Here is a 20,209-nt window from a genome sequence, read left to right as displayed (position 1 = left end):
CTCCAAAACAGAGCAGCAGCAACCTACACACCTCACCAGGGACTGCTGAATATCCTGGGTCCTGCCCCTGCCACCACAGCACACCACACAGCCCAGCTCCTGGCAGAATCTTCTCCCAGCACAGCATGAAGCAGAAGATGCCATTGGTGCCATTTATACCAACAGATAACACTATCAGGAGCCCAGACTCACAAACTTAGCCTTCTCCCTCACAGGCTGAAACTACCCCAACAAAACCCTACCTGTTCACAGGGGGGTTTGTTTAATAAAGTGCTGTTTCAAGTTTACCCACAGATCAAGGCCTTGACTGTGGTGGGTGGAAGATGTGAAATAACTGCAAATAATTTGTACCCTTTTGAAGATGCTGCTGAGGTCAGCCCAGTGATACTCCCCATCCCATGCCAGGCAAGAGTGGCAGAGAGCCTCCTGTGCACATGTACAATCACAGCCAACTGCCACCCCATAAGGGCTGCCCATAAAGCTGCTCTTGAAGATGCCAGGACAAAGGAATCACAAAACTTAGATCAATTCTTTGCTATACCATATATGTACCTACACATAAATGTTTATATACAACTGGCAACATCTGTGCAGCTTTGGGCGAGCTTTGATCGTTCCTGGTCAGTAAACAGATTGTAAAATCACTGCCCTAAACATACCTGGAGACAAGAGAACACCCAGCAGCTCTACCTCCACCCCATCACTGCACACAGCAGGAAATTCAGCAAGGATAGACCAGTGAAATGCCTCTCAAACCCAAGGGAGTGATCTGTGGCACCCGCCCAGGGGGGCTGCTGGCAGACAGCCCATGATACTTGCTATTATGTCCCTTAATATTGCCTTAGATCTCACACATCTGTGGGCCTCTCTCCCCAGGGGAAAGGCTGGGAGTGACTCTTGTCAAACAGGTCTGATCTGTGCCTCAAGCAACATGAAATCTCCTGAGAGCAGCCAGGAATCTCCTTCCCCTCTGAAATCAGGTCACCTCCACCACACTCAACCTCAGCCCACCCAGAAAGTGAAGACTGAACTAAAACTCAGACACCTTTGGCCAGGCTGGCCATGCCACTACCACTAAGCCCAGCAAAGCAGCTTTTGCAGCACCTCACAGAAGGAAGGGTAGGAGAGGAGTCATTTTTGACAATGAAAATGTAATGGAACATTTTGTATCGATCAACTGTGGGATGAGTCATGTTTAGAACGACTCGCCTCCTCTTCCCCTCGCTTCCCCACCCCCAAATTATGGACTGCAAGAAATGAGCACAGATAATGGGCAATTTCAGATGTTCTGAACTCAGGTTATTCTCTTGCTGGCACAGCATGCCATGATAGTAGATGGACTGAGCTCCAGAGATGTCCTACATGCTCCCACGCCTTATACTGGCTACAAAAGAATTGTGTCTAACTAATGGGGCAATTAGGAAAGAACTAGAAGGATGGGCAACTACTTTGCAGAGGAAATGAGGAGTCAGAAGGAAGATCTGAACAGGATCAACAGCAAAAGGAGACATGCAAAAATAGATGGGGATCAGACACAAGCCCCAGAAAAAGATAAGCAAGCTGGAGGTACATTTCTACATATGCACACACACACCCAAGCTCTGATTGCTGAGTCTCTAGGGGGCCAACTAACTTTGAGGGTATAAAGCAGAGGATGACAAGCTGCTTATGCACTTGCCTATTAACACTTGGCAGTGGGACACAGATAGGATGTGACCACCCAGCACCCCACCACATGGGGCATTCAAGCTGACCAAGAGATCTTCCAGTGCTGGACTCCAGCCAGGACCAGTACACTCCATCCAGAGAAGAAACTGGTACTTCATACCCTGGGAGATGACTAATTGCAGTAGCTGAGTTATGGCATAGCTTGTAACACACAACGAAGAGACATTAAGGTCATCTTGCTCACATCTACACCATCCCCTCCCACAGCAGAGTTGCTGCTCTTTTTTTCCTCCTACTCCTTTTCTCACTTTCTACCCTCCCCTTCAACATTCTTTCCTTTCAGGTCTTCTCACCTCCCTCCATACCCATTTACCTTCCTCTCTCGATCCACTCCTCCAGCACTTGAAAAATCCTTCTCATCACCCACAACTCCCACAGCAAAAGCCTTTCTCTTCCAGGAATCTGCTTTATCTGGAGTTTGATCTCCAGCAATTACCTGTGCTAACCCTTCCACAGACCTCAAGTGCACATTTGTCTGCCTTGCTTTGCAGAATCTTTAGGACAAGGATTGTCATATTCCCCACTTGTAAAGCCCAGGATACATTTACTGGGCTAGTAAGTGATAAATAAGCCACCTCAGCATTTCAGGGTAGCTCAGTGTGGGTTCCCTCGGTGTTTGCCTTCCCTCCACTGCAAACTAATTTACCGGTAAGACTTTCTTCCTTATCTCTGTTACAAGGTTATAATTTGAATTTATCTGCATTTTTCAAAAAAAGTTGAGACAGGGTGGTGGGGAAACAAAGGGCCTTTAACAGCCCAGTTCAATCTCAGCTCAAACCCTGAGATGTAGAAGAACTGGTGGGAGCACCATGGGGAGAGACCACGGCCAGAAATAACTCACTGGGATTATTTCAAACCCCACATCTCACTTCTATTCAGTCTTTAGTGGGATTTTGGACAAGCAGACACACATGGCTGTTTGCACAAGGAGCAATTATCAAATCTACATCCATTTGCACCACCTAAGTGTGTGTCTGCCTTTAGAAGGAAGCTGGAAAAGAGGCAAGTAAACTGCTGAGATGGAAAATCAGAGTAAGGAAATAATAATTACAAAAAAAAAAGATTCCCCACAACACACAGGACATCCAGAGGTGACTAAGAGGCAGCCTGGGCTTCAGTGAATAAAAAGATCAAAACAGGGAAAACAAAACCCTCCACCCATGCATGGAACTGGGCTGGTTGGTTGGCAACCACAGCCATGCAGGATGGGGGATTTGCATAACAGGTGGAGCACTTCCCAGAAATCAAGGTGATAAAATGCTCATTCAATTAAAATAAGAGGGCAAAAGTACTTGCTAGACAGTTCACTGAGTTGAGATAAAGAACCAGCTCTTAGCTCCATGAGCACCTAGGTTGTCTGGGGTTTCTGGCACCCTGCACTCCTCCACCACGTGGATTTCACCCATCGCCCCACACACACCAGCTCCACACCTACCTGAGGAATGGCTCCAGTCACTTCAATACACCCACCCCCAGTGCCCTCCCAGCTTTCAGAAATACTTCACTGGGAACATGCTCAAAATCCTTCTCCATCCCTCCGGCAAGGTTATCTGATGCAGCTTTCTGACACTCGCACATCTTGCCAGAGAATTGGCTGATAAGTAACAAAGCACTGCAGGAAGCACACGTGTCAGGAAGCCTATGTGATAACAGCAGTGTGCCGTGAGAAACCTCATCAGGTCCGAGGGAAAAATTACAATTTTTATTCCTGGTTTAATCTGAACTCACCAGCTACCCTCAAGACTACACAGCAAACAGGAATGCCTCCAACCAGATAACAGCGGGGGCATTCAAATCCCCCTGTGGTTAGACATGGTCACCAAATCAACAACAAGAAAGATACAAAGAAAATTAAGAACAAAAGCCAAACAATCACCTAGAAAATAACAGGAGACCCTGTAAGAACACCAAGCCAACAAGTCCCCATTCCTCCACAGGGAATGCACCTTGCTGCATAGCAGTATTTCACCCAATAGAGATGGAAGAGCTGGTGCTTAATGCTGACTCTGGAAACTTGCCCAGAAGTTTTTACATCGCTCAGCACCCTGTTCATAAAAGGGCATCAGTGGTGACACTCTTGGTGAACTCCTGCTGGCCAAGATGTCTGGCAGGTATAGCTAAAAAAGCCGGCTTTGGAAAATATTGCCTTTTTATAGCTTATCTCAGTGCAGACAGCTGCCTCACACCTCTCGAAATAGCAGGATTTAACAGCCATGTTTGCAGGGACAGATTTTAAAGGTTCCATCTTCTAAGAAACAACCTACACATTCAGAAACAGGAGGCCAGATTTGTTTTGATACTGGAACCCCCTTCCATATGCTAAGCATACCCACGGATTTGCAAAAACCCTGCTCTGAAAATGGGATGTTCATTCAGCAACAGGCGACTAGGAACTTGCGTTTGCCTTCCTATAGAGTCTGTTCCCAGCAAAATCAGCAGCAAAGTAGCAATATGATTAGGCTGATATTGCCTTTTGCTGAAAATACTTGGCATTTTAGAAGTAAAATAGTGGTGGAGGAGAGCATTAAACACTGGAAAAACAAGACTAATAACTTAAATACAAATACCCCACAGGCACAGGCAATCAGCACCTCTCTGTTGCTCCTCTTAAGGTGGAGCAAGTCAGGATCAGATCCCAAAGCATTGATTTGATTTGTTTGAGATGATAAGGACTGAGCCAGGAGATTCATGGGTCAGTCCCACAGCTGCAAACCCCAACCCCAGGAGTCTGGAGGAGCTTCTTCAGCCTCCTCAACTTTCTCATGCTTGTGAGTGCAATAGTCAAAATGTTACTTTCCTACCTTTTAGCACTAACAAGATTTTTTAGATAAAAAGCATCAAATTCCCATGTATTTAACACTGGAAGTCCTGATGTAAAAGGATGTAAATGGCTCTGAATCTAACAGGGCCTTACAAAATTTCCATGGTACCACCTTTTACTACCAATAGTTGGACCAGTTGACTATAGCATCTTCCTCATCAAGAAATTTTTAAACTTTTTTTTCACAGACTGAAGAGGTACTAAAGACAACAACCTGCTGTGAAATGACCAAAATTCCTATGCAAACAACTCATTAGCAGTGTTCAAATGCAATTTAAATTACTAGTTGTTAAAGTGCTCCTCAATTTCATGGTAAGTTTCCAAGCAAAATTACATGCTATGTACTATTTAATTGATTGTTTTCTACTTCTTAACATCCATTTATTCCCTCCTCCTGTCCTTTTCTTAATTTCAAGGGATGCTAATGACTTTTCAGGGAAGAAAGGGGAACAGCAAATAGAGCTGAAGAGGGATTTACCTGAAGTACAAGGATGTAGGAGGGAAGTGGCTGCCAAAAACAGGCAGCTTCACCCGAACTTGTCCCTCTGATATTTTTGCAGTAGGGGTGTGAGACAGCACAGCACAAGGATTCTTTTCCTCCCCACCACACGCAGCCAGGCTTCTGAAACCTGATATTTCTTTAAAACGTTGTCCTCCCCCACCAGGACAAGCAGTAAGCACAGTTAACTATTCCAGGACATCAGTAAAGCAACAAGAGCAATCCCTTTCCTCCTTCTGGGCACATTAGTCCTTGAACCAACGCACTCGCTGGAGGCAAACAAGTTGTTCTCACTTGGAGATCTCATCCCAAATGCAAATACCTAACTCACAGGAGTGAAGCTCCCCCCAAAGCTGACTGAAGAATTCGGCTGTGAGTGAGACCTCCTGCTGTGTGACCAGCTGGTACAGGAGAATGTGTATGATAAAGCTAATAACAACAGACATTTCTTAAAAGCCTGCACTCCACTCAGATCCCAGGAAAGAGCAAATGTACAATTAGGTGAGTGCCATCTGGAAATTTCTAATGTAATGATACTTGTGGAGATCATGTCACACACTGGCAACACAGATCAACTTTATGAAATACTCAATGCTTCTTGATTTACCTTTAAGCAACTGATGCAGAAATATTTTGTGCTTAGAAAAATAGGACTTTATTAGAGTAAGAGATGGATTTGACAGCATCACTCTGCCCGAGGCCACAAAGCACCCACCTGTCTGCAGGAGCTGAGCACAAACCATCACATGAAATACAGATTTGCACTTTTCCCAAATTTGCCATACAGTGCCCTAATTTCTATGCCTGCACACCACAATAACACCACTTTCCTCAGCCTTCAGGCATAATTTAGTACTTTAAGGGATCCAAAACCTTTGCCTAAAGAAATGCAAAGTCTAAGATGTGCAGAGGTTTGTAACCTTCACCCCCTTCCACCCACATGTGCTAGTCCCCTACTATCTATTGTGCCCTGGGGCACAAACACCCAGCCCTCAGTGCATACTGAGCTCCCTCAGAGCACTCAAATCACAGTGCTGGTGTAACCCCTTTGCCAACTTTGCAGTGCCAGCCCTGGATTGATCAGGGCAACAGCCAGGATGAAGGATGGGCTGTGAACCAAATCTCCCTACAAGGGTGCTAAAGCAAGTCCTTTGTGTTTAACACATCATTAATAGAGATTGAGAGAAGCTTAAGAAGGGCAGGCATGGAGCTCTCTGAACATTCTCGAGGGCCAGTGCCATGGAAAGCTTCTCAGGCTGCAGTGTTTACCAGGTGCCAGGCTAGAGGAGGAAAAAAAAAAAATCTTTAGACAGCTGTATTAATTTACAGGTCAGCCCTTAATGGCTCTGTTCTGGAGCAGGAGAAAATCCTTTGTGGATCCTGGATAGCATCAGTGGTCACTGAATCTGCTCAGGTCCTGGAGAAACACCAGCTGGAGAGCCCTGGCAGCCTGCAGTCCCAGCCGTGGGCATCGCCTCGTCCTCCAGAGCTCTCCCAGCTCTGCCCAGCACCCACCAGGAAAGGGGTGCACAGGCAGCACATGGGAGCTCATCCTTCACAGTCTGTCCAGCTCTCAAGTCACATCCTTGCAGGGGTGAGATGTTGCACAGAGAAGGATCAGCATGTGAACATTAAGAGTCACAAAGCGCTTTCCCAGGCGTGCCAGACTAGCCCTGCCTGGAGCACTGACTAACAGCACCCAGGCACTGCTCATCCTTGTCTTCCAACAAACAGCATATCTTGATGAGCAGGAAACTGCGAGGGGAACAGAACATCATCATTTCCAGCCCCACCATGCTGTTCCCAGAGCACCCAGCTCAGCCACAGGCAGCTGGTGAAGCCTGCATGTGCCACATCCATGTGCCACGAGAAGCACGGCCAGCACACACGCCCACGTGTGCACACACAGAGGCAAAGCACAGCACACAAGGACCAACACAGACCATGGCCCCACTGCCAGAATTCCACAGCTTGGCACCCCATGCGCAACAGAGGATGAGTGTCTGCTGGGGTAGTCCTTGGGCAGAGGTTTCAGGTGCTGTGACAGCTCCACACAACCTCCCAGGGCTCTGTTTCCTAACCCATCACCTCCCCTGCCCGTTCAGGCTGGGCACTCTTCAGGACAGCAGTTCTTTCCTTTGCACCAAGCTCAGCCTGGCCAGGCCCTGATCCCAAAAGCTGCAGTAATCCAATCAGCCTTTTGAAATAACAAAGATTAAAATGCAGCTGAACTCTACCAGCATGTCCCAGCCGCAGAAAAGGCTCCAGCAGTCCTTCATCACTTTTTGTGGCCGAGTGCTTTTTACCACACAGCCATCCTCAAGCAAACTATCTTTCCCTCTTCAGGACAATCTAGAGAGCTTTGTACCTCAAGGACCTGCTGCAAATCCATGTCTCCGGAAAAACCAATGAGTATTAAGTCCTATTTAAAAGAGCAAATGAAAATTGACAAGAGATTTAACTTTATAACAAAGGTCTTAAATTTAAGATAGAGAGTATGAAGCAACAAGTCTGAAGAAGCCTAGAAGTACCAGTTAGCTGAGAAGATATAAGGATTGCTAACCAGCACTGGGAACTATAAAAGGGTTTTCACCAATGTCTCTTGCAAAGCAAAAGGATGAAGTGCAGTGCTTCCCATTTGAGGCGCAGGACTGGCTGCTCCATGACCCCCAGAGCAGTGTTAAAAGCACTCTGTACATTTACATGCTCCAAAAGACAAGAGGAATGCAGGATGGTGGATCTCTGCTCCAGATTCCCCAGGATGGTTTTAGCTACCATGAATAAAACAGGAAGGAGCATCTTCCAGGTTCCCCCCACACTCCTGACTGTCTGGATGAACTGCAGCTTCCTTTCAGGAAACAGAAAGGAAAGAGCAAAAAGAACCAGCCAGCTACAATATCAGACATTAAAAACCTAACACTAAGGAAAAATACAGAACAAGAAAAAACCCAGACACTCAAACTTTATCCAGTTACAGCAGCTAAACTTCAACTAAGAGTACAGAGTTAAATATTAACATTTGAGAGAAATGTCCATGTGTTATGCAGCCTTTTAAAACACACACACACTCTTCCTTGAGAGACAGAAATCATACATAAGCTATTTTCCTTGCTGACGACATGAATATATCCTCCTTTAACTCTATAGTGATCTGCTGCCTTGCTGCACTAACCAGTGAAACTAATAGGAAAAGCGTGATTGAATGGGAGCTGGCTTAAATTATCTTTATACCTACTCCTGAAGAAACATTTTGCCTTTGAGACCAATCCACTAAGCCAACTTTCCCTGCTATAGAAGGTTTCATTGGGTCCCTTGCTGTTGATCCACATGCCTGCCTCCACCAGCAATGCACAAACTTTGATGCAATCCATCTGACTAAACAAAACAACAAAAAAAAAATCCCAAGTTGCTTGCTGTAACAGCAATGATGCACTTACCAGCATTCAGACAAGCTCCTTTGCTAATATGCTTCCCTCTCGAGCACATCAAATTTGGAACAAGGTCCAGGAGCAAGAGAACTGAAAACTGACCACAACAAGCTTCCAAAACAAGAAAGGGGGGGGACAAAAAAAAAAAAAAACCTTACTACAGGAATTCAAATCCTGCTTCCACCAGACCCTGAGTCACCTCCCCTCCCTTGCAATAGATCAGAGCAATGGGTAAACATTTCCAAATATGGAGATCAAAACTCCAAAGGATGTAAAAAAAAAAAAAAATCACCCTTCTCTCCCTGGCTTTGGCACAGGGATGACTTGCCCCTCTGAAGCATGAGCTGAGCACATTGCCTTTGCTGACCTACACGCATCCTGGACATGGGGCCACACATAATCACCTTCAACTGCACTTCAGGGGTTCCTGGAAGGATGGGTGGCACTGCATCTCTGTCCTCTACTAGGGATGCACAGGAAGATTCAATGGAGTTGCTGCTACTCAACCCCTGCAACAAACCTCTCTCTCATCTCTCTACTCACCATCAGTAAACCTCCTAGAACTACTTTTTGGAGTGTTTTCTGAAGGCAAATAGGCAGATTCATCTTGGCCCAGAAAAGACAGGCTCAGCCATCATTTACACCACATCCCACACTGGCTGCTCACCTGGCACAAGGAAACCTCCCCTCACCTGGCTTATCAAGCTAGTGCTTTATAAAGAGCATGTATTCAAACTTGCATTACGGGAAAAAGCCCCACAAAAACAAAAGACAGCTCTGCAGAGAAGCACAAACTGAAGGACAAAACAAGAGACCCCTGCAGGTACAAGGAGCCCCAGGATGGCAGCACCCATCAACCCTGCTGGGACACACAGGTGGGAACTGGGGAGCACCCAGCCTCCCCACCCCTGGAAAAGGGACTTGATTGTCAATGCTCAAACCCACAAACCAAGTTTAGGAGACAGTTTTCTCAGAGGGCATAACTCTCCCTGCAGAGCCTGCATGAACACCAGAGTAACATGCCCATGCCAGCACTGCCACAAGCACCAAGCCCCAGCAGCAAAGGCTGACCTGCAGGCAGCAGGAGCTGACTCTGCCTGCCAGCTTGGGACAGCAGCCTCCTGATAGCTGCAGCCATGGCTCCAGGGGCAGGCAGCCTCTCAGGAATGTGCACAGCAGGACTTTTGCAAGGCAAACAGGCAGCCGAGGCAAGGCGGTCCAACCAGACCAGAGTGATTCCCCAGCACCACCCACAAGATGCTATTGAATTTATAGGGAAGGAATTCCAGAGCTGACTCTGCCCATGTATGGCCAAAACAAACTGTAAAAAAGTGACATTACAATACATCTGGCTTTCGCTGGTACTGAAGCACAGGCTTTGGGAGGAGCTGAAATCCTGCAGTGACAGAAGCTCTGCAATTACCTCCAGAAATTGAACAGTGGTTGGGGCCCGTGGCAGCAAGAGTTTAGCACCCACAGGTGATGGAAAATATTTAAATCATTGCTTTAAAAGGTAACAAAGGTCTCTGCCTTTTAGAATACACCCACATTTAACTCAATGATCCATCATTACCACAGGGGGGAAAAAAAAAATAAAAAATAAAATCAACCTTGCCTGGCAGCACCAGCACACATTCACTACACTGGTAGTCATAAAGGCAGCTTTAAAGAGCCACAGTCCAAGTGGCAGTAAATGGTACACCAGGACAACCTCAATGCATTGCAGACTGGGACTAGTTCTCCATGGGTAGCTGATTAATTATTTTTCCAAAAGCCCACTTAAACCTCCCACAGGAGCTGTGTGCTCTCACAGCAGTAGGGTCACCCAGAGATTTCTCCATGGTCAGAAATGAGAGTCTCAAAACCAATGTATAAAGGTGTAGGTTTGTGCAGGTTTTTTTACCAACTCTGACTCAAGTTTTCCAGCCCTCTGCAGAAAACAATCCCCAAGGACAAACAGTGGAATGAGGTAGAGTATTGTCAAAGTCAAGGAAAGGAACAAAAGCATGGAAGAGGAACACCTGGAAGAGCAAAATCCCCATCACAGGCACACACCAGCCCTAACAGCTCTAGTGTCCTACCAGAGATGAACAGATCAAAGCTCTCCCTAAGAGTTAAATGCCACCACCTTGCCTGCCCTGCCAGCAGAGAAACATGAGCTGTGTCAGCACGAGAGGCAGAGGGCTTACAGAATGGGAGAGGAATGCAGGCTGCAGTGGCACACATGGTGGGGACAGGGACACGAAACCCAGGGGATTGAGGGCTGCTCACACTGCTTTTGCCTTTGAGCAGGGGTCAGGCAGGGCATATTTTATGGCTCTTGGGGCTGAAATCTGGGACTAATGCTTTTGTGACCTTAGAGGGACTCCTATTTCAGCAGCAAAGAGAGCTGTTAAGAAGGGGTGGGAGCGCAGGGGCCTGAGCATCTGAGGACAAGCCATTCCCCAGCTCCTGGCAGGCAGCCCAGCACCGCTTTTCAGTGTGTGCAAGTTATACCCATCAAACTGCGAACAAGCACATGTCTCTTCCAGCCTGTACTTGCTACTCCCCCAGCTTGACTTTCCCCAGGACAGCACTAGGATCTCCTCTCCTTTTTCCAGCTGAAATGGCTTTACACTCTCTCCCTTACTACTGTGATCACTATAAACAGAGGTACCTAACCACCTGTGTTCAGAGACCCTTCCACTCCAAACAACACAGAGGAGAGAAACCAGAGGGATGGACACATCCATGTCCACCCACAGCCTAACCAGGAACTCCCTGCTACATGGCAACACAAATCCTCCTCCTTGCCACAGTACTAAGCTTGGGAAGTGAAACCTTGGGGGCCTGAGAATAAAATCCAACTCAAGCCTCCTGAACAGCAGTACAGATTGTTACAAAGCAGCCACTGGGTTAGGGATGGCTAATTTAAATGAAAAATTACAAATTACATAAGCAGGATGACTGAGAATATTTGATTCATAAAAACATCTTGAAGGGGCAGAGAACAGAGGGACTGCTGCAGAAACTCAGGGACACAGGCCACATAATGCAGACAGCAAGGACCAGGGATGCTCAGACATACACATGCACAACCATGCACACAAACACCTGCTCCTCCACCATGCACAAAGGCAGATTTAGGACTTGCAAGCTAAAGTCCTGTGCAGTCAAAAGCCAGCACAAATGTTTGTGACAGTTCCGCAGGCAAAGGCAAAAACCGGGTGCAGAGGAATAAATATAGAAAGAAGTCAGGCAGGCAAAGCAGGTGCTGGCTTGAAAAACCTTGGCCAGAAAGGCTCCCCAGGAGGTTGAATCTGGTAGTTTTGCAACAGCTCCACAGAAAGACAGAAGAGACCGAAAGAAAAAAGAAGAACATGAATGCATATGTATTCTTTAATCGCCATATATAGTATATACAGACATTTGGTATATACACCCCCAAGCTCTCATATGCCACTGTATAGTATATACTATATATGCATTGCCATCTTTGTTTCCATGTGCCTACACTTGTACAGCCTGTGTCTGTGTGTATGCATTTCTGGTGTGTGCACTTGTCATTACCTCCGCGTCGCCTCTCCGTGCGTGCTATGACACCACACATCACAGAGCGTGTCTAAAGCCTCAGCACCACAGCCTGGGGTGACTTCTGGACACTCACAGCCACTCACTGCTCAGCCCTTCCCCACCAAAGCCTCTGGGTATAAGCACCACCAGGGAGCCATCAGTTTGTCTTGTATTTTCTGGTGATGCCACTCTCCCTCCAAACTTCAAGAGCCACGAACAAGGTGCCACTGTCAGAATAGCCTGACATCCTTCTCGTCCCCTGTGCCTGTGAATTGTGTTTACATACCAGTTCTCACACTGCACAGCCTCACTGGTGGGATGAACTCAGAGCAGGGCGTTTGGAAACACGCAGGGCTCCACCAGACTCACGACTTTGGGTTTCTTTCCCAGCCCTGAAAGGAGAGAGACTTGAGTGATGCACACTGGATGGGCTTCCCAACAGCTTGTCTCCAAAGCCAGCAGTTTAACCCACACAATTTCTGGGAAATGCAGCATTTTCCTCCCCAGCTTTCTCAAGCAGAAATGTCCATACTCCTGGACTCCTTTTAGCATCTCCAAAAGTAAGACCCACCACCCTGAGCTGGGCCAGTGACCAGCAAAGACCAGAAATGTCAGCTGCCAGAGTCTGGCCAACAACTCACACCTCCTCAAGTCATCACTCCTTTACTGCTCTTAATGCCATTGAGAAGGGAGAGGGATAAGGAGATACCAAATGAGGCATAAAATAAGAGAACAGGGAGAACCATCTCTGGCCTTGGGCAGAGTGAGAGAGCTAGAAGGTGCCATTTAAGGCATTTTGAAGCTCATGAGGTTACCATTACTGTGAGCAGAGCTACACCACCAGCCCTCCCCCTCAGCACAGCCTTTTTTCTCTGGAGCTCTGTACAATTCTCAGTGGGAACTATCTCACCCGTACCTGAAGCTGAGCAGCAGACACCGCCTTTTCTTGGTGTGACCTGCTCAGTGTTGTGTTTTCCCTTTCTGCAGATGATGAAGTTAGAGCAGAGGGGACAACCAGGCTACGTGGCCACCTATTTGCACGTGAGATGGGACATGCCAGGACACATGTCAGGGTGCATCCTACAGAGACCAGCAGCATCTGAAGTGCACACTCCTTCCTGTCCCCATCAGTCCCTGGCCAGCATCCCATCCCAGCCACATCCTGGTCACTCTAAAGCCCTATCTCTGCCCATGACGAGCACAGGCTTGTCATCACAGCTCAGCAGAGAAAGTTTCTGCTATTTGCTGCTGTCACTAAGGAACAGCTTATTTCAGACATGTTTGTTGTACCTGTGCTGTTCACGATGGTGCATGTGAGCCCACAAATCTACAACAAACAAGGAGCAAAACGTGTTGGTGGCTCATGTTCCAAGCCCCTCTCCTCTGTCACACAGTGAGATGGCTTCCTGCCCTTCCAACACCCCTTGTCCCCCACGCAATGTCTGAGGCTATGACAGCCAGGAGTGACAGGGCTTTTGCTTCCCCAAGCAGTGGCACATGTCCCTTGTGCCAACACCACAAGAGCACGCTGAGCTTCATTCTGGCCCAGCTCGGGCCTATGGTCCCTGTGCTGCCACCCAGCCTTGATTCCCCACAGGGACAGGCAGGTCTCAATGTCCCACAGACCATCAGAGCTCCTCTCAGGTGTTACAAGGACAAAACCAACTGGAAATTGCAATGGCCTCTCCCACTCACTGCAGGGGTGAAGATGAGTAACTGCAGAGGTTTACTGCTGATGAACTCAGCCAAAGAGCAATTTCTCTCCATCCATCAACGAGAAGACAAGTACAAGCAAATATTATGGTTGTGCATGTTTACTTTTCATTTCAAAATTATGTAGAGTTACATACAATTTAGGTCCTTCCCACAGGCTCCTGGCAAAATGCCCTTTGGTCTTATCTGCAAAGGCAGAAGACAACAACACTCCCTGCTGATTCCAACACTATTTCAGTTCAACTCACAGCAGCACCTCCAGGAGCTCCAGGTAAGACAATACTTCTTGGGACCAAACGTGTTTAAAAAAATCTTGGCTCAGGATTGTCTCTCATCAGGTTTAACTCACAAAATGTTTACAAGACCAGTGATAGGATTTGAGCAGTTGAACTGCATCTTCCTGGCTTTGCTTCCCACATCAGCTGTCCCTGTCACTTGTGACTGGGGTTCCTGCAGCAAGGTGAGCAGGACACTACATACCCTCCTTGAGGCTGAAAACTTGCTGTGAAACCACCCTCTCAGCAACAAGTGGGGCCCAGCACCCCACCAATGCCCAGGCAGGCACTCCAGACACTCCCTCCTGGCAGGACATCCACAGGTGAGCAGGACAGGGCCAGCTCAAATGGTCACAGCAATATCCACCAGAGCCACTCTATCAAACTCAAAACAACAAAATGATCAGAAGCAGTTCATTCACTCACTAGCTGACAATACTGTATTACTGACAATAAGAATCAATGTTTCTAAAGAAAAAATAAACATGAATTTAACACACAAGTTCAGAAAGCAACTTTTTTTGTTTGCAGATTTAAATCTAAAACCAGTAGTTTACAATGCCTGAATTTAAGCATCAGTCCTCCATTATGGCTTGAGTTTTCTTAGATTGTTCAGATTTTTCAGGAACGAACAGTGGAAAAATCCCCTGCAAGAATTCCAAGTTCCAAAGAGCAGCAGTCAGCAATTTCAGACAAACAGGCATCCCTAACATAACTCCAAAGTGGCCACGTAGAAATGGAAGTAACCAGACACCACAGACCCTTTAAATCAAAAATCTTACCTGTGAAAATGACTTCAGCTAATTACACTTCTCCCAGAACAGCCTGGTTTGAATGGCATCTGTTTTTCTGACTACTCAAAAGCTGCATTCACTTTTTAATCTCCTTCACACTTGAAAGCATTACCAATATTTAGAGTCTATTTATTACTATTATTATATTTTAAATCAGCATAGCTGTACTTGTTGAAGCCCAGGTGCTAACACCAGTTGAAGTGGGGTAAAACAACCTCGTGCTGGGATCCTTTGTTCCATTCCTTCATGAAGCAGATGGCTCAACGTGACAGCCACAAGGAAAATTGTCATTTTAACTGTTCCAGTCACCAAGTTTTAAACACAGACAAGCTCTCAGCCAGTCACCCATCAGCACAAACTGACATGGGTTCCCCCGCCTCTTTGATTGGCAGGTGCATGAACAGTTTCCCAGATGCCAACCTCATTCAATCTGACCTTTTCATTTTAAATGAAAACCACTTAAAAGCCTGCCCTGTTCTGACATATGTCTTTTTATGTCTTTCCCACTCTGTGCCAATATATGTGTTATTTGCTGGCCAAAGTCCCCAACCTCAGAAATCTCACGTTATCTCCTCCACTGCCAGAGCCCTGACCCTCAGGCACTCTGGTCACTGCCAGCACTGAGGGAGCTGTCTGAGGTCTCCACATTCTCACACATTGGAAAAATAAGACCTCTTTCACGCAAATTTGGAGTCCAACTCTGACTTAAAATTCAGCTTATAAGCATTGGTAGTTTTACACTTGAGCACAGCTATACATAGACAGGTAGTCCTCTTTCTGCACTGGGACAGTGGCACACACAGAGTCTGGCCCTAACAGTTTTCTGTGTTTGCATCTGTGCTTCTCAGGTTCCATGGACTAAAATTGAACTGCTCGGTTCAACAGCTCACTGCTGAAGTTTAATGAAAGGATCACAGGAGACAACAAAAGCTGAGGACATGTTTCCCCCACTCTGCTGCCAGCACAACACCTGCTCAGGGAGTCACCAACACAAACAGCCCGGCTGCTGCCTGGTGGGGTGTCAGATCCTGTGCTGGTGAAAAGCAGTGACTCTGTGAATGGTTTCATTCTGCAAGGAAGCACACACCCCTCCTAGATAGACAGCACTCAGGACAGAGCTGCTTCCAACCCCACCACAACCCCATGTGTCAAAATTAGCTATAATGGGGCTTATCACTTCCGAGCTCCTGCTCCAGCCCTCATCCTGGAGGAAAGCTGATGGTGACTGCAGCACAGACCATCAGCTTGGGTGGAGAAAATAACAGAGCTGCCCCAAGGGAGTTCCAAGGTCCTCCAGCAGTGCACAGCAGGCTTTGGGACCAGGATACATGTTTTTGTCTTTGCTGTCCCACTTGATTTTCAGGTTTGTCCTGGTGTTCATTAAACGTGACTAAAACAAGAGGGGGAAAATTAGGAGAACGGGGGGAAAAGAGAACACAGCAGCACAGAAGGGATGGGATCCAGCTTCCACTGAAGGGATGGCATCCAGCTCCCCCAGAGACTGTCATATTATAGGAAATTAAAAGATCATTTGGAGCAGAACAGAACTAAACAGTGGCTAAGGAAGCTTTGAGACAGCCCTACCTATGGCATCCCAGCAGCCAGGAGCCACTCTGAGCTGGAGCCACTGGGCCATGACGGCCAGGAACCAACCCAAAACCAGGACCAGCCACGCTGCACTGCTGTTATTTTAAATGCCCAAGGACAGCTAGAAAAAAAGGGTGGCTAAGAACGAGAGGAATCAGCATGCCTGTGCCAGAAAGCCTGCGGGTCCCATGCTGGAGCAACCTTTCAGCAGCTCCCGTCAGTGCCAGCAGTGCAGCCTGTGATTTACATGTCTGGAACTGACACCAGATCGGATCCTGCCTTTCCAAGCACAGACTACTGACCTCATGCTGCTCACACTCCCTCACTTTACTGCAAGTGGAAGATTTTCAAAACTGCCTCAGTGAGTTTTATTTACATTTTTTCTTTTTCCCCCCACTGTTTGATGTCTGCATTTCACTAAGCCTGGTCAGAGACATCTTGAGCAAAAGAGAGGCACTTTTACTTTCTCACTCCAATGCACCCCAGCTTCTTGATCAAAGAAGGACAACCTATCATTCACTATTAGAGTATCACAGATCCTGGGTTTCAAACAACAGATAATGTTTTTCAACCCAAAACATAAGACATGCCATTCCCTCACTCCCCAAGGAATGGCCATCCTCCTATCAGGCAGCACCAGCAGAACAGTGCCCTAATACACCTCTTGTGTTGTAAGGTGCTCAGTCAAGAAAAACACACTGACAGTGCCCAGGAGCACAGGGGAGCAGAGCAGAGCTGTGCCCAAGGCAGGAGTCCAGCCCAGGGTCTCCTGCAGCCCATAAAGCTGAAATCTCTCAGGGCAGAGGTGGCACATGTTTGCTGTGCCAAGTCTAAGCAGTTTATTGGACATTTTATAATAAAGCATGATGTTCCTTTAACCATTTTGGTTTTACATGGCCAAAATTTGAAGGCAGAAAAACACCTTCTTCCAGGCTTGTTCAGGTGCCACCACAATGAAACCCTTGGCAGCATGGCAGGCCCTCTTACCATGGTCCTTCAAATCATTTATAAAATAAACTTAAAACTTAAAGCCTAGACTAGACAGTCTTCCTGTTAAAGGCTTACATTTTTGGCCAGATCATTTGAAAATAGCAACAAAGAGCTGGCAGACAACTGGATTCCACACTCCTGTGCCCACGTGGTCAGGCCTGGTATTTTTGAAAACTTTATAATCCATGGAGATGCTTAAAAAAGCACAATCAACCAGAACCAGTAAATCTCTCTGGTTTAGAAATGTTTTTTCCCTCCAAGCATTAACCATCTTCTTTCACCTTTATACCTTAATAGCAAAGGTATTTAAGACCAGGACTGGCCTGCCCCTATCTCAGACTTAGAACAAATACCTCCAGATCGGAGAAGCATGTATTAAAACAAAAAAAAAAAAAAAAAAAAAAAAAAAACAACAACAAAAAACCCTTCTCAGTGTTGCTACTCCCCTTTCCAAACATCTGCTTGGAGAGGCCAAAGAAGCATATTGCTTCAAGAAAAAAAGAAAAAGCTTGGATGGGGCAGAGAGGCCCAGGTAAACGTGGACATGTGGCAATCACCCAGCAGCATGTGGAATGGTCTCACCACTGACTGCACCTCGTAAAAACATTTCTGTTTTCAACAAATGTTTTTACTGTCACAAACAGAATAACAGGAAAAAACCCAAGGTTTATTTTTCCTTACAAGAAATGAGTTGCAAGCTGACATTTCCCTCAGAAAGCTCAATTTTGAGAAAGGACTCATTTTTTCCAAATATACATAAAAATTTCTGGAGCAATTCTGACAAGCCCTAATACCTGCTCTCATTACATCTAAAAAGTACAAGGGCCAGAGATGCTCTGAACAAGAGAGCACCATTACTTCCATCACAGATGGGGATGAGACATGCAGAAGATACATTAAAAGTCTAGTTTAGTTCCTAAATTACCCTGACTTCAGCTGGAAGCCAGACTCCCAACTCAATTTGGCCCTTATGCCAAAAGAATAAAAAAGAAACAAATAATAGGGGCAGCACTTGAGGCTCTGCCTTATGCTTTTCCTCCATGTGATGGAGGACTGGGCTGCTCCCACAGAATCCCCACTCCAGGGTAGGGATGGGGAAGGGACAATGGCAAAGGTGCTGCCCTTTGCTGTGGGTGACAACCTGCTATGACCATCACACAAAGCCCTGGACCTTCACTACAGACAAGGTTTGCAAAGGTTTGCAAAGTGGCAAAGTTAGCAATTACACACCTCCCAGCACCCTTACTGGATCTCACTGGTGCTTGAAGGAGGAGATCACACTTCTTCCCATGTACCTGATGGTTTCTCAGCACAAAGCTTTCTTGGCTCCTCATTTTCTGTGTTCTTCCAAGAGTTTGCCATGTGATATCCTCCAACCTGCTACACCTGAGCACGGTATTCTGGAAGAGTGCAGATCTACTCATTTCAAACATTCGCTACAGGGTGTGATTACAACAGCACACCAAAGGTACAAACCACTCAAGACCAGGAAAGGTCTCTTCAGCCTTCTTCTGTCTTGCTGTGTGATTCACAGGAGCACCTAACAGCATAACACCACCATCACACCTGTCCTCACCTACTCCTACCCTACCATACTAAGCTTGTCAGCAGGAATTCTGTCACTAGCATTTGAAGCCAGCATTTCTTACTGAGCCAAGTGTTTTTATTTTTTACTTGGTGATGGAGAAAACCAGAACAGAGCCGTGGAAGCTTTTGGAGGCAAAGATCTCTCCACGACTTGCCAGACAGTATTTTTAAAGACTGAACTAGCACAACACCAAGGAAGTCAACATCCAATGTGCAAGCAAGACCAGCTCCATGACAGCCATCAGCCAGGCTTGAGGAGCATTAGTGACTGCAGTCAGGAAAACAGAAGGCAAAGGAGGAGATAGAAATCCAGACTAATACTGCTCCTCTCACAAGAGGTACAGACATATGCCTGGTCACCACCCAAGAAGGGAATATTGAATAAAATGACAGGGGAACCTTCATGAGCAACTGCAAAATCTTAGGCATCAGTGGCCAAGCACAAGTCAGCACATGCCAAGACTGACCACACAGCACTGTGTGAGATACCACACTTGGCCTTCAGCCTAGAAACAGGAGACACGTGTGGGAGCAAAGTGGGAAGAGCTGGCAAGTGAAGGCTATGTCCTGTCAGGGCTGTGAATCTGCATGTTGCACACAGGGCTCATAGCAGCCTTGCAAAAGCCATTTGCCCATAGCCACCATATATATATATATAGTTACAACCCCCAGAAACACAGCTGACCTGATCACCAGGCCTTTATCAGCATTCACAGAGACCACAGAAGGTCAAGAGAGCCATCACCCAGGAACAGAGGACAAGCACAGCAAGCTCAAAGAGAACTTGACAGGCCAAAAATGACTGCAGTCACGGAGGACTGGGGAGAACTCGCTCATGTCACCCTCTTTTACTGAGGCGCTCAGAGGCAACAAAGCCTCTGACCTTTGATTAAACCACGCTACTCTCACAAGAGGGGGCGGCTTAGGGGCTCAGGAACTCAATAAGAAACTATTTATCTCAAGGTCATGGGTTCATACCCTCTTCAAGTTCTTTTTTCTTAGTCAATTAAAACAGGAGACTTGATCTGCATGAAAAAACCCGTTGCTAAGGGCACAGCCAGATACTGCCTCATCAAACAGGCAGATTAAGAAATACAGCCCCTTTGCTGCTCCCTGCACATGCCACAGCAGAGCACAGCAATTTTGGGAATGCTCCCTGTGCGAAGTGAGCACAAATCACTTTTGTACCCAGGGTGGGAATGCAAAAGGGGGCATTGCAGATGAGCGAGCACATA

General features: G+C 46.7%; 1 protein-coding gene across 4 annotated transcripts in view; it reads right to left on the bottom strand.

Annotated features, from left to right (window-relative positions):
* LPP (LIM domain containing preferred translocation partner in lipoma) overlaps positions 1 to 20,209 on the bottom strand; it is a 327,230-nt gene that overhangs the window by 293,851 nt on the left and 13,170 nt on the right. For 2 of the 4 annotated variants that reach the window (XM_056498467.1, XM_056498470.1), the window contains exon 2: positions 12,315 to 12,420. The exons of 1 other annotated variant lie outside the window; for it this stretch is intronic. The gene's annotated coding sequence lies outside the window, so the exon portion shown is untranslated. Of the gene's footprint in view, positions 1 to 8,485; positions 8,659 to 12,314; positions 12,421 to 20,209 lie in introns of those variants that run through there. One more of the 4 variants, XM_056498471.1, reaches the window with a different exon arrangement.

Source organism: Oenanthe melanoleuca, chromosome 9 (assembly GCF_029582105.1).
Source record: "Oenanthe melanoleuca isolate GR-GAL-2019-014 chromosome 9, OMel1.0, whole genome shotgun sequence".
NCBI lineage: Eukaryota > Metazoa > Chordata > Aves > Passeriformes > Muscicapidae > Oenanthe > Oenanthe melanoleuca.
Note: the sequence above shows the minus strand (reverse complement) of the source record. Positions and strands in the feature narration are given on the sequence as shown.